The sequence below is a fragment of the Gracilinanus agilis genome, chromosome 1 (assembly GCF_016433145.1).
Source record: "Gracilinanus agilis isolate LMUSP501 chromosome 1, AgileGrace, whole genome shotgun sequence".
NCBI lineage: Eukaryota > Metazoa > Chordata > Mammalia > Didelphimorphia > Didelphidae > Gracilinanus > Gracilinanus agilis.
In genome coordinates this window covers 255,668,015-255,683,901 of record NC_058130.1, presented here as the reverse complement: position 1 = coordinate 255,683,901, position 15,887 = coordinate 255,668,015, and the positions used below count along the sequence as shown (strand labels likewise).

Here is a 15,887-nt window from a genome sequence, read left to right as displayed (position 1 = left end):
AGCAAGTCCCTGACAACCTCCCTTCAAAATCCCCTTTTACCACACACCTTTCCTCAAATTATCCCCATAACACTGATAATCGCTGAGTCTATCACACCCTATTGCTGTTACTGTGTTAATGGTCTTCTGGTTCTGTTTATTTCACTCTGCATCAGTTCAGGAAGGTCTTTGCAGCTTTTTCTGAAATCATCCTGTTCATCATTTCTTTCTTTTTTTTTTTTTTTTTAAACCCTCACCTTCCGTCTTGGAGTCAATACTGTGTATTGGCTCTTAGGTGGAAGAGTGGTAAGGGTAGGCAATGGGGGTTAAGTGACTTGCCCAGGCTCACACAGCTAGGAAGTGGCTGAAGCCAGATTTGAAACTAGGACCTCCCGTCTCTGGGCCTGACTCTCAATCCACTGAGCCACCCAGCTGCCCCCTGTTCATTATTTCTTAAAGCACAATAATAGTCCATCACCAATATGTACCACAACTTGTTTAGCCATTCCCCAAGTGAGGGACGTCCCCTCAATTTCCAATTCTTTTGCCACCACAAAGAGAAGCTATAAATATTTTTATTGTACACACATTTGTAAAGTACTTTGCAAACTTTGAAGAACTATATAAAATGTTGGTTATTACTAGTTTTCCTTACCTCAAACAAAAATCATTTTTGTATTTCCACCTATTCTGGTTCTGCCCTCAGAAAAATACTACCCTCCACCAAACCCTTTCAAATAAGTATGTCTGAGCAGTTTATCTGAAAAAATATCAGGGCCAACAACTGTAACCACTAAATGGGTAAAATCCTCTTTTGTTACCCCCCAGAGCATGAAAGTCAGCCTGGCATTGACTGAAGAGACTGGATACTTTTCCTAGACTTAATTGGCACTAAAATGTTCTTACTCCTTCCTTTGTGCTGGAGATATCTTAAAAATCTACTTATGGGACAGCTAGGTAAGCTCATGGCTAGAGCTCTCCAGGCTTGGTTTCCAATTTGACCTTGCATATTTCCGGGTTACATAACCCTGAGGAAGTCACTTAACTCCAATTGACTCACCCTTGCCACTCTGCTGACTTAGAACTGATACTAAGAAGAAATGTCAGCTGGGGGCAGCTAAGTGTCTCAGTGGATTGAGAGCCAGGCCTCTGGGGTCAAATGTGGCCTCAGACACTTCCTGGGTATGTGACTCTGGGCACTTAGACCCATTGCCCAGCCCTTACTACTCTTTGGCCTTAGAACCAATATACAGTATTCTAGGACAGAAGGATTAAAAAAAAAAAGTATTGACCTGTTGCTGGAATTGTCTCCTTCCTTCAAAGGAGTAAGTTCGTGGTAATTTCTGTTCCTTGGTACCTCATAATGAAGTAACAAGGGGAACAAAAAGGGAAATTTTTTTTTTAATTTTAAACCCTTTACTTCTGTGTATTGACTTATAGGTGGAAGATTGGTAAGGGTAGGCAATGGGGGTCAAGTGACTTGCCCAGGGTCACAGCTGGGAAGTGTCTGAGGCCGGATTTGAACCTAAGACCTCCTGTCTCTAGGCCTGGCTCTCAATCCACTGAGCTACCCAGCTGCCCCGAAAAGGGAAAAATTTTAAATGTAACCCTTTAACCCTTTTGCCTAGGTACAGATTTGCACAATACTTTATTCACTTTATATTCTGCAAGGATGTGCTCAAACTTGGATTATTCCCCTTCATCAGGACTTCAGCCCAGATTCTCTCCATCAGGGCCATTCTCTGCCATCAGCTAGGGGGTTCGGCTCCTTGAAGCTCCTATACTCACCACACTTCAGCAGGGTTCCCTTTCTTCTGAAAAGTTTAGGAACACTCTCCCGGCGTAAGGCGCCAGAGGACTTAATTACCCAAGTGCTAGAGTGGCCCAGACAGCCCATAAGATAGTGCTGAGAACCTGCCAAGACAAATTCCCATCCATTATGAAATCTCATGTTAATGTAAGCTTGGAGAAGTGTTATTTGAAGAGATCCTTTAAGGCTTTACTTTGATTTCATGAGTTAGAGCTTTATTTTTTTTTTAATCAACAAAAAGCAGATATCAAGATTCTTGAATTTTTTGTACCTGTCAATCATGTCTTCATGAAAATGTTCTAGAAAATTCTGTGAAAATCTGCCTGTGTTCTTATGGTGTTTTTATCACAGTCATTATCAATAAGTAATAAACTTTTCCAAAGAAGATTTTAAAGAGATGAGAAGTGGGCATATGGCTTGGTAATCAGAGAGGCCAAGTGGGCTATAGGAGAAAGGGGGTTTGACTTAGTGTCAGGAGACACCGTGACTTAAATCCCACCCCCTGACATTTGCTAACTGTGAACCTTGTCTCAGTTTCCTCAGATATAAAATAGGGAAAACAATACATCTTGCTGGAAACTAGCCAGCAGCTCCAGGGGTCTGGGAAGGTGTATGGTTTAGGTGAGAAAGAAGAGAGTCGGAGACACAGTGGATTTCCGGAAGAGAACTTCCTGTGAAATTTTTTATTTTTATACTTTTCTCTCACAGTCACATAAATGCTGGAAAATTTTACATTTCAAACCCAAAACATAGAAGAACTCAAGGTTATATTAGTTACATGAGAATTGGCACACAAAATGTATTTCTACAATATAGCATATAAATATAATTATTTAGTCTAAGCATTCTTCAAGGCTACCAAAACTCTATCTAAGTTTTATTTTTATAAAGAGAACCTTCAACATATTTCAAAAGGCACAGGTAAGTGTGAGAACTCTCAAATTTGGGGGGACAAGTCTAACATGGGAAAGTGGGGAAGTGTGAGAATATTTTGGTTTATTCATACTGTGTTCTTCAAACTTTTAGAGAGAGAGGGAAAGAATTGAGCAGCTTCTGCTATTTTTTGAGGGTATGAATTATTAACTCATTAAATGCTGATTTATTATAGAGTATTAAGGGGAATTCTATAAAGGGATTTCTAGAAAAGGATTTTAAATCTATACTATAAAACTTGAGGCTATCCTAAAAATATAGATTATAATAATTTTAATAATAAAAAGTGTTGATCAGAAGAGAGTCACACAGAGGAGTCTGATTGGGTATCCATCCATTCTGTGGCCTGATTTTCAGAAATAGGGATCAAACACAGGGCTCTGCCTTCTGCATTGATTTGATGGACTCTGATGGAGACCCTTATTTCTCTAAGGGGCTCCCGGCAACATCTGATGGCATGTTCTTGTTAGGAAAGCTCTTTGTAAATTGTTTAGTTCTATTTAAATGTCCATCGTTGTTATTCTTGTTATTTTGGCATAAGTACCATCATTGGTGTTTTCCATTCTTTTGGAATTTTCCAGTCTCTCAGAATTTGAAAAACAATCTCTTGATTTCCTTTAAAACTATCAAGCACAGATATCTTCCCTACAGTGTCTGTCCTGACTTGATCTACTTAATACCATTGCTACTTCCTCCTGTGATACAGAGTTCTGAGGAAGCAGGGTCCCAATTTGATGATTCTACTAGGGTTGCTTAGGAGAAAATAGCATCAGGAGATCAGTTTCATTTGATGTCCATTGATGGCCCTTCAGTTTAATCTTCAAATGCTTCTGGTTGACATTTTAGTTGGGTCTCACACTTTCCTCTCTTCAAGCTTTTCCTGCCCTTCACTGCATTGTGAGACAATACTGCTCATAAATTTCTATTGTCTTTCTTAATGTTTCGCAAAGCTTGGAACTTGGCTCTATTATTTCTTCCCTTGGCAAAAAATCAGATGTTTTCCAGTTAACTGAATTCTGAGGTCTTTCAGCCAGTTCTCATTACTGCAATGGTGAAACTTTTCGAAAAAATGTTCAGTCAATAGATTGTTTAAATAGATTAGGTTGGACCTACTCTATCAAGTGTGTGTGAATAGAATTAGCTTAAACCCATTCATGGTCAAAAACTCTACTATCAGAGATGATGTCATCCCCACCTCCCTTAGTGGGGAGGGGAGATGAGTTACCCACATGTGACAATAGGTAAGAAATCAAGAACAAGGGACTGCCTTTGGGCAGTCCAAATCAGTGTAGAGGCTGCCATTTGTCCACTAGAGGTGGACCCACAGGAAGTAACCAACATACTTAAAGAGATAGTGTCTTTCGTCACTTCCTGTGGGTCCACCTCTAACTCAAATGGACAAATGGCAGCCTCTACACTGATTTGGACTGCCCAAAGGGCAGTCCCTTGTTCTTGATTTCTTACCTATTGTCACGTGTGGGTATCTCCCCTCCCCACTAAGGGAGGTGGGGATGACATCATCTCTGATAGTAGAGTTTTTGACCATGAATGGGTTTAAGCTAATTCTATTCACACTAGTGTAATGTCTTCTCTTTCTCCTTTCCTCTATTTTGATGACTTCTTTTTTGGAAATGACTCCCCTGTCCAGAATCAGTCATTTTCTGCCTCTTAAGATAGAATGAATTTCATTTTTTTGGTGACATTCAGTACTCACCATCTCAAGCACCTTCTTACATGATCTCTTCCTGAAGAAAACATTGATTACGCCAGGTGTGAGATTTCTGTGTAATCAACAAGCCTTTAATCTCTTTAATTTTTTGGTCCCAAACCATATTTTTCAAACTTCCCTTCTCAATGAAGTCAGTCAGGGAAATGTTGACATAATTTGGAGAAAATCATTAAATCTGTTTGTTTGCACTACTACTACTTCCAAACAGATATCACCGATTTCTTCTAGTCCTGGTCGGATTCTTCTAGTCCATGTTGAGAGACATGACAAGGAGAATCTGAATGGAAGATCTCCAAGGGCGCACAAGTGACAAGAGTTCAGACTGGGACTTTTTGGTTTGGCAGAAACAGATTCTGGGCATGTGGTCAGAAGGAAAGCAGGAGAGCCTTACAGCTCTGAAGGGAAGTCGACCAGTCTAAACTGAGAGTTTGAACTAAGATAAAAGATACAAGGATAGCAGAAGAGGCTCAGGGCGGAAAAGGAATGGAAGCAGGATCAAGGAAATGAGATAGCTCCATCCAGCTGCTTGCTGGCTGGCTGACTGGCTGGAGATACTGTCAGGGGATGTGAGAAGGATGATGTCTTGCTTTCAATTCCCACCTCCTCTCTCCTACCAAAGATGCAGAGATGTATGCACAGTTGTTCTTTTTTTTTCTTTTCCTTTTTTATCTTTAAACGTGCCTTTATTTATTTTTATTTTTTCATTTTGAATATTTTCCCATAGTTACATCTTTCATGTTCTTTCCCTCTCCCCCAATCCTCCCTCCCCCTGTAGCTGATGCACAATTGGTTGTTCTTTAATTTAGTTTGGAATTTCTATTTTTTTTAACTCTTACCTTCCATCTGAGAATCAATACTACGTATTGGTTCCAAGGCAGAAGAGAGGTAAAGGCAAGGCAATTGGGGTTAAGTGACTTGCCCAGGGTCACAAAGGAAGTGTCTGAGGCCATATTTGAACCCAGAACCTCCCATTTGTAGGCCTGACTATCCAGTGAGCCACCTAGCTGTCCCCCAACTGATCAAAATTTAATCCTTGGCTCTTAGGGCCAGTCTGAGCAGGGTCCAACATAATTCTACTTGTACATCTCAGTTGCTAAGGGTTTTTAAAAATTATTATTCTTGCTGGGAGTTCTGAGCAAATAAGAAAGCATGTCAATGATTTTGAGTGGTTAATATTTACTAAATTTTCCAAAGCAAAACAAAACTGGATCCTGAGTTTTCCTGAGGCTAAAAAGCTGTCTGGTTGGGGGAATGGATGCTGCTGGGTCAGGCTGTCCCCTACTTTGCTTTCTTTCTGTGAATGTTCCAAACATATCCCTATGTAGGGGTGGAGTGAGGCCAGGGACAATAGAGCAGGAATTTCCTGGAGGAGAAAGGGAGTGGTGGGATCCAACCACAAGTGTCAACATTCCTCCCTCTCCCTTCTCCTTTCAACCTCAAAACCCAGAGGGTCCAAAAGGTTTCACTTCTAATATACTCAAGAGAATTTATCTAAAACTAAGAGTTATGGTATCTAAGGAATGGAGAAATCCTGGAAGCTTACCCAGAAATTCCAGGGTAAAAGCAGGGATACTGCTTTCCACTATGACTTGAGACAGTAATAAAAGCAGCAACTATCACAATAAGAAAAACAAAAGAAATTAAGAATAAACATCAGCAAAGAAGTCAAATTATTCTTATTTGTAGCTGGGTAATTTTGCAAGTGGCAAAATCAAGAAATTAAATAGCAGGGCAGCTGGGTGGCTCAGTGGATTGAGAATCAGACCTAGAGACAGGAGATCCTGGGTTCAAATCTGGCAACCCTTACCACTCTTCTGCCTTGGAACTAATACACAGTATTGATTCTTAGATGGAAGATAAAGGTTTAAAAAAATAAAATTAAATAAGCCACTGCCTAGCCTTTATCATTCTTCTGCCTTAGAACCTGTACATAGTATTGATTCTAAGAGGAAAGATTAAGGGTTTCCTTTAAAAAAACATTAAGATGATTAATAACTGTAGCAGGTTACAAAAGAGCACTCAAAAATCATTAACATTTCTGTATTTTACCAAAGTCACAAGTTAAAATAGAGAAAATTCTATTTCAAATAACTACAATATAGAAAAATAGCTGGGATTGGGGCAGCTGGGTGGCATGTTGGATGGAGTGTGTACTAGAGGATCTAGATTAAAATGTGACCTCAGACACTTCTTAGCTGTGTGACCTTGGGCATGTCACTTAACCCTCTTTGCCTACCACTTGCCCTTCTGTTTTAAAGTTGTCCCTATGTAAGAGTTTTTTAAAAATAGCTGGGATTTAAAATAAGACATACACAGGATTTAGATTAAGAGTGTACAGAAGTTAATGAAGACCTAAATAACTGGAAGAAATCAATGTTCATCACTGGGCTTTGCCAATATAATAAAAAAGATAATATTACTAAATCACTTACCTCTAAATTAATCTACAGATGTGGTGCTATGTCAATAAGATGAACAACAGGATATATTACATAGAAAATCGTAACAAAAATTCAGATGAAAGAACAAAGGGTCAAAAATCTTGAGAGAGATAATTTTTGTAAAGTAGGAATCAAAGATACCTTTTGTTAATAGGGCTTACATTATCTCAGGAGCCAGCTAGGCAGCTCAGTGGAGAGAGCATTGGATCTGGAGTCAAGAAAACCTGAGATCAAATTAATTAGGCAGAGACCTAGCTGTGTGACCTTGGGCAAGCCTTTCAACCTCTGCCTTATTAATCTACTGGAGAAGGAAATGGCGAATCCCTCCTGTATCTTTGCCAAGAAAATTCCATAAAGGGTCACAAAAAGTCAGACATGATTGAATGACTGAACAACAATATTAGATCAGAAAGAAGTAATTATCAAAACCATTTTTGTCCTGGTTAAAGAAATATAGAAAAATGGATCAGTGGAACAGACCTAGATTAAGTGCTACCTAAAAGTACATGAGCATGGCAGCTTGGTGTTTAATTAACCCAAGAACAAATTGTTAGAGAAGAGACTCTTTATTCAACAAGAATAGTTTGGTAAACTGAAAAGGAATCTGGTAAGAAATAAAAACATTTTCTATCCTACATCATCATAAATTCCATAGGAAGAAATCTAAATGTAATAAGTTATATCATTAAAGAATTACAGACTGAAAGGGTATTTCAAAACAAAGTAGGTAAAAATGAATTTGACAAGAAATAGTACAGTTTATAAAAAGAAAATGGGCCACTTCTATTAGAAAATTATACATTTAGGGGGCAGCTGGGTAGCTCAGTGGATTGAGAGTCAGGCCTAGAGATGGGAGGTCCTAGGTTCAAATCCGAACTCAGACACTTCCCAGGGGTGTGACCCTGGGCAAGTCACTTGACCTCCATTGCCCCCTTACCACTCTTCCACCTAGGAGCCAATACACAGAAGTTAAGGGTTTAAAAAAAAAAGAAAAGAAAAAAAGAAAATTATACATTTACATAAAATTCAACGGTATTTGTATTAAAATCAGGAAGAAAAGTTATAGAATGGGGCGGGAAAATCTTGGCATCAAAAGTCTCTGGAAAAAAGTCTTTGATACCTAACATCTATACAGAATTGTTACAAATTTATAAGACTCATTCATTACCCAATACATCGGAGAATATGAAGTTTAAAACAAAATCAGAAATGGACTGTATGAAAAAATGCTCTGAATAAATGAAAATGTATTATCACTTCAAGAACTGAGACTTGGTCTAACTATTCTGTTATGCAAAAAGTTATTAAATTTCAGGATTTTTTATCATAACAAAAGACAACACATAGGTTAGGCTAACTTTTCCCCACTTGCCAATGAAACTATCCATAAGATTTAATTATCCCAGCTCAGTGGATAGAGTTTCAGACCTAGAGTCAGGAGGTCCTGGGTTCAAATCTGACCTCAGACATTTCTTAGCCGTGTAACCCTGGGCAAGTCACTTAAGTACAGATGCTTAGCCCTTACTGCTCTTCTGCCTTGGAATTGATATTTGTATTGATTCCAAGATAGATGTGATGGGAAAAAAGACAATTATTCCAAGGAACTAAGGCTCAAAGTGTTGATGCATCTTCCTTTAAGAATAAATCACAGGACACAAGATTTTGGATCTGAACCATCTTGCTGTTGGCCGAAGGTGGCATGGGGGAGAGGTGCCAAGCCCAATCAATCAATGATGCATCTTTGCTGAATATATTTTCCACAATTCTAAACAATGATGTATCAATGCTGAATCTTTTCCACACTAATAATCAGTAAGCTTTTTGTTAAATGTTAGATGGCCCATTAGTGTCTCATTTCATTCCAATACCAAGGCTGAACCCACCAGACCAGCCTGAATTGGACCCAACCTAAGATATTTGACATGGCCAAATGGGATGACCTAGTGGCTGAATTCATGGCCGAAGCAGAAGGTGGGTGGTTGTCCTTCATACTCTTTGAAGAGGACCAAAGTGGCATCACTCTGTTGGGGTCAACATACAGTGTGTTCAACTTGGCTAATCAGACCAATAATTCCCCGGGTTGGGAACAAATAGCCCGTATGAGCATCTGGGATAGAGAAATCTCTAAATTTGTGCATCTCACATTTCTTTGGAGCTACTGCAATTCTGATTTGTCCATGGAGCAGAGTCTTCTCGATGTGGGCATGGCATGCTGGAAGGTCCTGTGCCAGTGTCACCTGTGTCTCATACTGGTACCAAAGTTCTCCAGAGAGACCCAAGTGTCCTCGCTTCTTCTGACCTCTGTGAGCCCTTGCCTGGGGTGAGTTCCTCCTAAAATAGTCTTTTTAGCCCAAAGTCCATTTGGCATTCAAACAACATGGCGAGCCCATTAGAGTTGTGCTCCCTGCAGCAGTCTGAAGGCTTGGCAGTTCAGCTCAAAAAAAGGACCTCAGTGTCCAGTACCTTATCTTGCTGAGGGACCTTCAGAATTGGACCTGGCCTAGGAGAAGTTCTGTGAGAAAGATGATCAAGTTCTCTGATGTGGAAGCCCTGTACTCTGTGGTGGCTCGAATTCTAACAGCATCCAGGTCTCTTCAATGAGGCTTTAGGATGCCACCACCCGAATGGTATTATTCAGTCACCAAAGGATTTTATTGTTTTATTTGACTAAGAACCATGCCCTGAAGGTGAAAAATTTTATAAAATGTTTGCGGACCAATCCATTATGCATGTATGTCCCGATCTCTGTTTTATATACAGGGGATACAAAGAAAAGATTTTGCCTTCAAGGAACTTACATTCTACTGTGGGGTGGGGGATAATGTGTGGACACAAGAAAAAGATAAGACACAGATCACATACAGAGTTGATGGAAGAGAGGACAATAATAGTGAGGGAAGCCAGAAAAGACCTGCAAAAAGTAATGCTTGAGCTGAGTCTTGAAGGAAGATCATGCATCCTATGATGAGGAAGAACATCCAACCAGATGGGAGATGGGGGATGGGGGGCTACGTGGTAGCAGAACCTCAAGCTGGACCCTAAGTATGCATACAAGGTGGTAATGTCTAAGACTGGAAAGACAGGAACAAGCCAGGTTAGGAAGAAGTTTAAATGGAGTTTGTGTTTTATCCTAGAAGAAACTTGGAGTTTGATGGGTGAGGAGAAACACGGTCAACTCGGTGCTTTTGGAAAACGACTTTGGCCAGAGAAGAGCGCAGGCAAGCCCACGGTTGTTGTCCTTTGCTTGCTAAACGTGAGAACTGAGAAAGTTGCTCTACATTGCTACTAGTACCGGATGCAATGGTGAGTGGATAGCTCTTCCCAGGGACATCTTATGGGAAAGCCAAGGGAATATTCAACAGGTAGTATTAACCCTGGCACTGGCCCATGCAGTATGCAAGAAGGTATATCAGGTGCTGAAAGGGGCGTCATCTGTGCTGGGACCCTGATGTTCCTGGTGTTTCACTCCTTTACTTTGGGAGACCTCACAGTAAACTGCAAGAAGCTGGCATTATCCACAACACGGACCAGGTTGTCAAGATCTTGGTCCTTCCAAAGTGCTGAGACAAATTCTGGGATTTCTGGTTACTTCTTTGGGGGCCGTGACATTTTGGGGTAAAATTTAGGGCAATGAGGTAGTACAGTGGATAGAATGTTGGACTTGGACTTAGAAAGACTCATTTTCCTGAATTCAAATCTAGCCACAGACACTTTCTAGCGGTTTGACCCTGGTCACTCAACCCTGTTAGCCTTAGTTCCCTTATCTGCCAAATGAGCTGAGGAAGGAATTGGCAAGCCGCTCCAGGATCTCTGCCAAAAAAATCCCAAAATAGGGTCGTGAAGGGTCAAGACAGGACTAAAACAACTGAACGACAACAATAAGAATAATATAAAGGAGTGAAGAAGTCAACAAAACCTGGAAAATGGTATATGCAGTTAGTAACTACCGTAGCATAACGGAGAGAACAATAAAATGAAACCAAGTGGAAATAATTAGAAGGACCAAGCCTAGCCTCGAGAAGAGTGGGAAAATGCACCTCCCTTCCCTGGAGAGATGGGGCTTTGGGGGGTGGAATGTTGCATATGGTCAGATGAAGTCAAAGTGTTGTTTTTTTTTTCATTTTTCAATCTTTGTGGTTAATGGAAGGCTCGCTGGGTAGGGGAGGGTTATATCTGGAAATGAATGTGATGGAATGAAAAGCATGAGCAAGAAAAAATAATAGCATCAGTAGCATTAAAGCAGTGGCTGGCAATGAATGTTAAGTACAAGAAGAAGACATTTTTAGATCAATTGGGGCAGTGCAGATCAAAGAGGACAGACTTGGTGTCTCAGCTCTGCATTCCTTGGGACCATACACCCTCATTTTATTCCTAGTGATTTACTGCTCTGCTACTGTTAGGGCTACTCCACCCTCCAAACCAGAAAAACAGACCATGCCCAGCAGCATCAGAGTTCCTTCCCAGCCCTGGCATCCTCATCTCCACCCCGCCTGCTGCGCTAGGGGTTTGCACCTTCTTCCTCTGTGACCCGTGGCCTCTGGTAGGGTTTGTTCTTGGACAGCCTAGCTGTTCCCCCGACATCACTGTGAGTCACCAAGACGAAATACCTCCTGCTGCCGTAGATGTGTCTCCCCTGGTTAGCCTTGGCAGCAGCTTAGGGGGCAGTGAGGTGGCATCTTCCTGTGTTCACATCTGGTCACCTAACCCTATTGGCTTCAGTGTTCTCATCTGTCAAATGGCCAACCACTCCAGTATTTTTGCCAAGAAAACCCCAAATGGGGTCACGAAGAGGCAGACAGGCCTGAAAATGACTGAAAAACATAACTTGCTTCACTTTGAGGTTTGAGCTTTATCACAATTGTCACAAAGTTAGCAATTAATAAATGTTTACTCATTTATTCATTCATCAAAAAAAAAAAGGATATAGGACTGCTGCTTGAGAACAGAGAAAGAAAAATTATTCAACATTTATTTCCCTTTTTTCTACCAAGGAAAATTGAGAAAAATATAACAAAAATTGTTAATAGGGAACTGGAACCAAAAATCACCATCCCAGAGGAAATAAAGAGTTACATGGAAGGAGAAGAGCTGGCAACTTAGTAGCAGCGAAAGCTAGAAACACTCCAAGAATTCTCTGAAACCAAGAGTTATGTGGGTAAGGGGTGGCTAGGTGGCTCAGTGGATAGAGAACCAGGCATGGAGATGGGAGGGCCCAGGTTCAAATCTGACCTCAGACACTTACAGGTTGTGTGACTCTGGGCAAGTCACTTAACCCCCATTGCTTAGCTCATACTGCTTTTGCTCTCTTGGGAGGCCACGATTTCCCTTCATTAGACATCTTCAAGCAAAGGTTAGCTTACTACTTGTTGGGGGTACTGCTTTCCTATTCAGAAACAGGTTGTAACAGCTGGCCTCTAAGAACCATCCCTACTCTGGGATGCTGAAATACCGGGCACTGGATGCCTGCTCAGGAAGTCCTCCTGGGTAATAACAGTGTTAAATAAAAAAACTAAGAATATCCCCAAAGAGCCCCAGCTTCCCCATGTCATTTGTTAATAAGCTTGTGTCCTCCAAGGAATTCCCATAAAATGTGCTGAACTAGTTTCTGTTTTCAGTCTGTCCTATCTTTTGAAGAAATTATTTTCCCATGTATGACAAAAGCCACCTTGGTGACGTCTTTTTAAAACTTAGATCCTTTTGGCTACCGAATATATAACCTTCTATGTATGTATTGGAATGTTTGGAAAAGTCAAGATCCCCTACTTGAAAGGAAGAGACTTTGGGCTTCTTGTCTCAATCCCAAATGGGGGAAATGAAAGCCAAGGACTCCAGCAGGTGAAAGGGGCTAACCTTATCCTCCAGGAATAGCTACTTAGGCTATATATCAGGGCATTTAGGCTTCTCTCCCCCACCCCCATTCTCTCTTTTGTGATTCAATGCCTGCCAATAGTTCTGATGGTACAATCTGAGAGGTTTTGAGAAAGCCCCAACATGGGCAAAAATATCCCAAAATTCTCTAACCATTTCTTCCATGCTTGAAATTTAATTGGGATTAAAATACTATGTCTTCAGAAAAAGATCCTTGTTAAAGTAAAAATGCCTAAAGCCACTACCTCTTTGGGGACTAGTTGATATTGCTTTGAAGTTTGAAAAATTCTTTACATACATTTTATTTTTGTTGTTTAGTCATTTCAGGCATGTCCAACTCTTTGTGACCCCTTTTGGGTTTTCTTGGCAAAGATACTGGAGGATTTGCCTCTTCCTTCTCCAGCTCATTTTACAGATGAGGAAACTGAGGCAAACAGGGTCAAATGACTTGCTCAGGGTTCCACTGCTAGCAAGTGTTTGGGGCTGGATTTGAACTCATGAAGATGAGTCTTCCTGATTCCAAGTTCAGCTCTCTGGCTACTATACCACCTAGCTATGAAGGGAACAAGAGAAAAGATGGTTACAAGAAGTATCAAGACATAGCTGTGGCAAGAAGGTAAGAAACAAAAGATTGGAGAAAAGGACTTCTAGGACCAAGCATGGTGGCACTGCTTTCTGGGTCTTTCCACCATGCTCAGTGATGTGCAAGTTGAGGCCAGAAGAGGCTGCCATCAGTGATCACACAGATAAGACAAGGACAAGCACCAACTGTCCTCAGGTCTAATATGCATCAGGTTTATGCTACCAAGCCTCCTTTCACTGGACATATCTATGACCTGGTTGCTGGTCTGCCACCCATATTCATATAGCTTATATTCAGAGAGAACAGTAAGTGAGAGGTGTTGGGTCAACTTCAATGACCTTGAACAACTTAACTTCATGAGACTCAATTTCCATATCTGTAAAATGAGGGCGTTGGATATGATCACCTGTAAGATGTTTACTCGCTCTAAATTCCATGGTCCCCAGCACAGCACTCTGGCCTTCTCCTACTTTAATGTCTCTGGAATCTTGGTCTCCTCATTACAATGATCATTCCTCCAATAGTGCCAATCATAGTCCACCCATAGTTGACATAAAAAGACATAAAAGACATTTTTGTCTTTTATCCTCTGCCATTCTTGTCCACTTCTTCTTGGAAAAATCCTACAAAAGGGGTCTACTCAGTGTGCCTGGGACCTTTCTCTGCAACTTACGAAATTATGTAAGTACCAATCCAGTAAATGAAGCATCCATCCAGTATCCTTCACTCTCACTATAAGGTTCAATCATTTTTTAGTCATACATCTTTATCTTATATTCAGCATTTTGCAAACCATCTAAAATCAATATTGTATAAGCACATGAAAAAGTGTTCTAAATTCCTCCTGATTAGAGAAATGCAAATTAAAACAACTCTGAGGTACTACCTCATACCTAGCAGACTGGCCAATATGGCAGCAAAGGAAAGTAATAAATGTTGGAGGGGATGTGGGAAAATTGGGACACTAATGCATTGCTGGTGGAATTGTGAATTGATCCAACCATTCTGGAAGGCAATTTGGAATTATGCCCAAAGGGCTTTAAAAGACTGTCTGCCCTTTGATCCAGCCATGCCACTGCTGGGTTTATACCCCAAAGAGATAATATTGTGGTGGCAAAAAATTGGAAACTAAGGGGATGTCCGTTGATTGGGGAATGGCTGGACAAACTGTGGTATCTGATGGTGATGGAATACTTTTGTGCTCAAAGGAATAATGAACTGGAGGAATTCCATGTGAACTGGAATGACTTCCAGGAATTGATGCAGAGTGAAAGGAGCAGAACCAGGAGAACATTATACACAGAGATGGATACACTGTGGTAAAATCGAATGTAATGAACTTCTGCACAAGCAACAGTGCAATGACCCAGGACGATTCAGAGGAACTTGTGAGAAAGAATGCTGTCCACATCCAGAGAAAGAACTGTGGAAATGGAAATGCATTAGAAAAATATGTGATCGATCATGTAATATGATAGGGATATTGATGTTAAAAGATCACTCTACTCTAAAATAGGTTTTGAACAATGATACATGTATAACACAGTGGAACTGCTTGTCAGATTTGGGAGGGGGGAGGAAAAAGCAGGGGGAGATCATGAATCTTGTAAACATGGGAAAACAGTCAAAATTTCAATAAATAAATAAATAAACTTGATATTGTACTTCACCACCATACTCTGTTGCTCTTTGGGTCCATTTTAAAATGTTGATTCTTCAACAATGCTGGTAGCACATGATTTACAACATGATAGTAACATCATAAGAATAATGACTATATTTTGATGAGGTTTTGTTTCAGGGAGAATGCTTGGATCAATAAAGCCATTATGCAGTCTACTAAATGTGAACCTTTTCTTCCTATTATGTTATGGACCTAGTTGATTGTCCATCTTCAATGTCTGTCCAAGGTGTACACACACACACACACACACACACACACACACACACACACACACACACACACACACACATTTATATACATATATTTTTATATATTTATTATTTTATATATACTTTTATATATATGGGTAGACCAGCCACCCATTCAACTACACATTGTAGTCTGAATAATAGTAGTCTTCCTCCACTCGGTGTTTCCTGTTTGGATATTGGTTTGAGGGTTGATTTTAAACTCTGGTGTTATTAGTCAATAGCCTGACAATTCAGAAACAATTCTCTGATATATCAACAACCAATTGTTTCTAATCGATCATCATGGATAGACAATGTCATTTTATTGTGAAATTTTACACCAAGTCTGGCACTTTACAGCTCTCTTATTTAAAAAAAAATTATTAATATGTAGGAGTGAGACTTCAATAGTCTATGAATCTTTGGCCTTTTTAGTTTACTGATTTTGAGACATGTTTTACAACATATTGTAAGGATGGGATTTGTGCAAGAGGGATGGGACAACAGGTGCCAGAGAAGGAGTGGCTGACAGTTGGTGACAGTTACTGACAGTTGAGAGAACAGAGAGGATTCTGGGAAAGTCTCCAGAGGAGGGAGGAGAGAGGTCTGCGTCCGGCAGAGGACTGAGAG

At 40.4% G+C, this 15,887-nt stretch overlaps 1 protein-coding gene and 1 long non-coding RNA gene across 2 annotated transcripts in view; one reads left to right on the top strand and one right to left on the bottom strand.

The window, feature by feature from the left end:
- Positions 1 to 15,887, bottom strand: part of B9D1 (B9 domain containing 1) — a 96,146-nt gene that overhangs the window by 33,176 nt on the left and 47,083 nt on the right. The gene's annotated exons all lie outside the window — the stretch shown is intronic.
- On the top strand, positions 9,142 to 14,586 carry LOC123235149. The gene is made up of 3 exons (XR_006505368.1): positions 9,142 to 9,212; positions 10,027 to 10,195; positions 14,552 to 14,586. It is a non-coding gene; the product is annotated as an uncharacterized LOC123235149 (long non-coding RNA).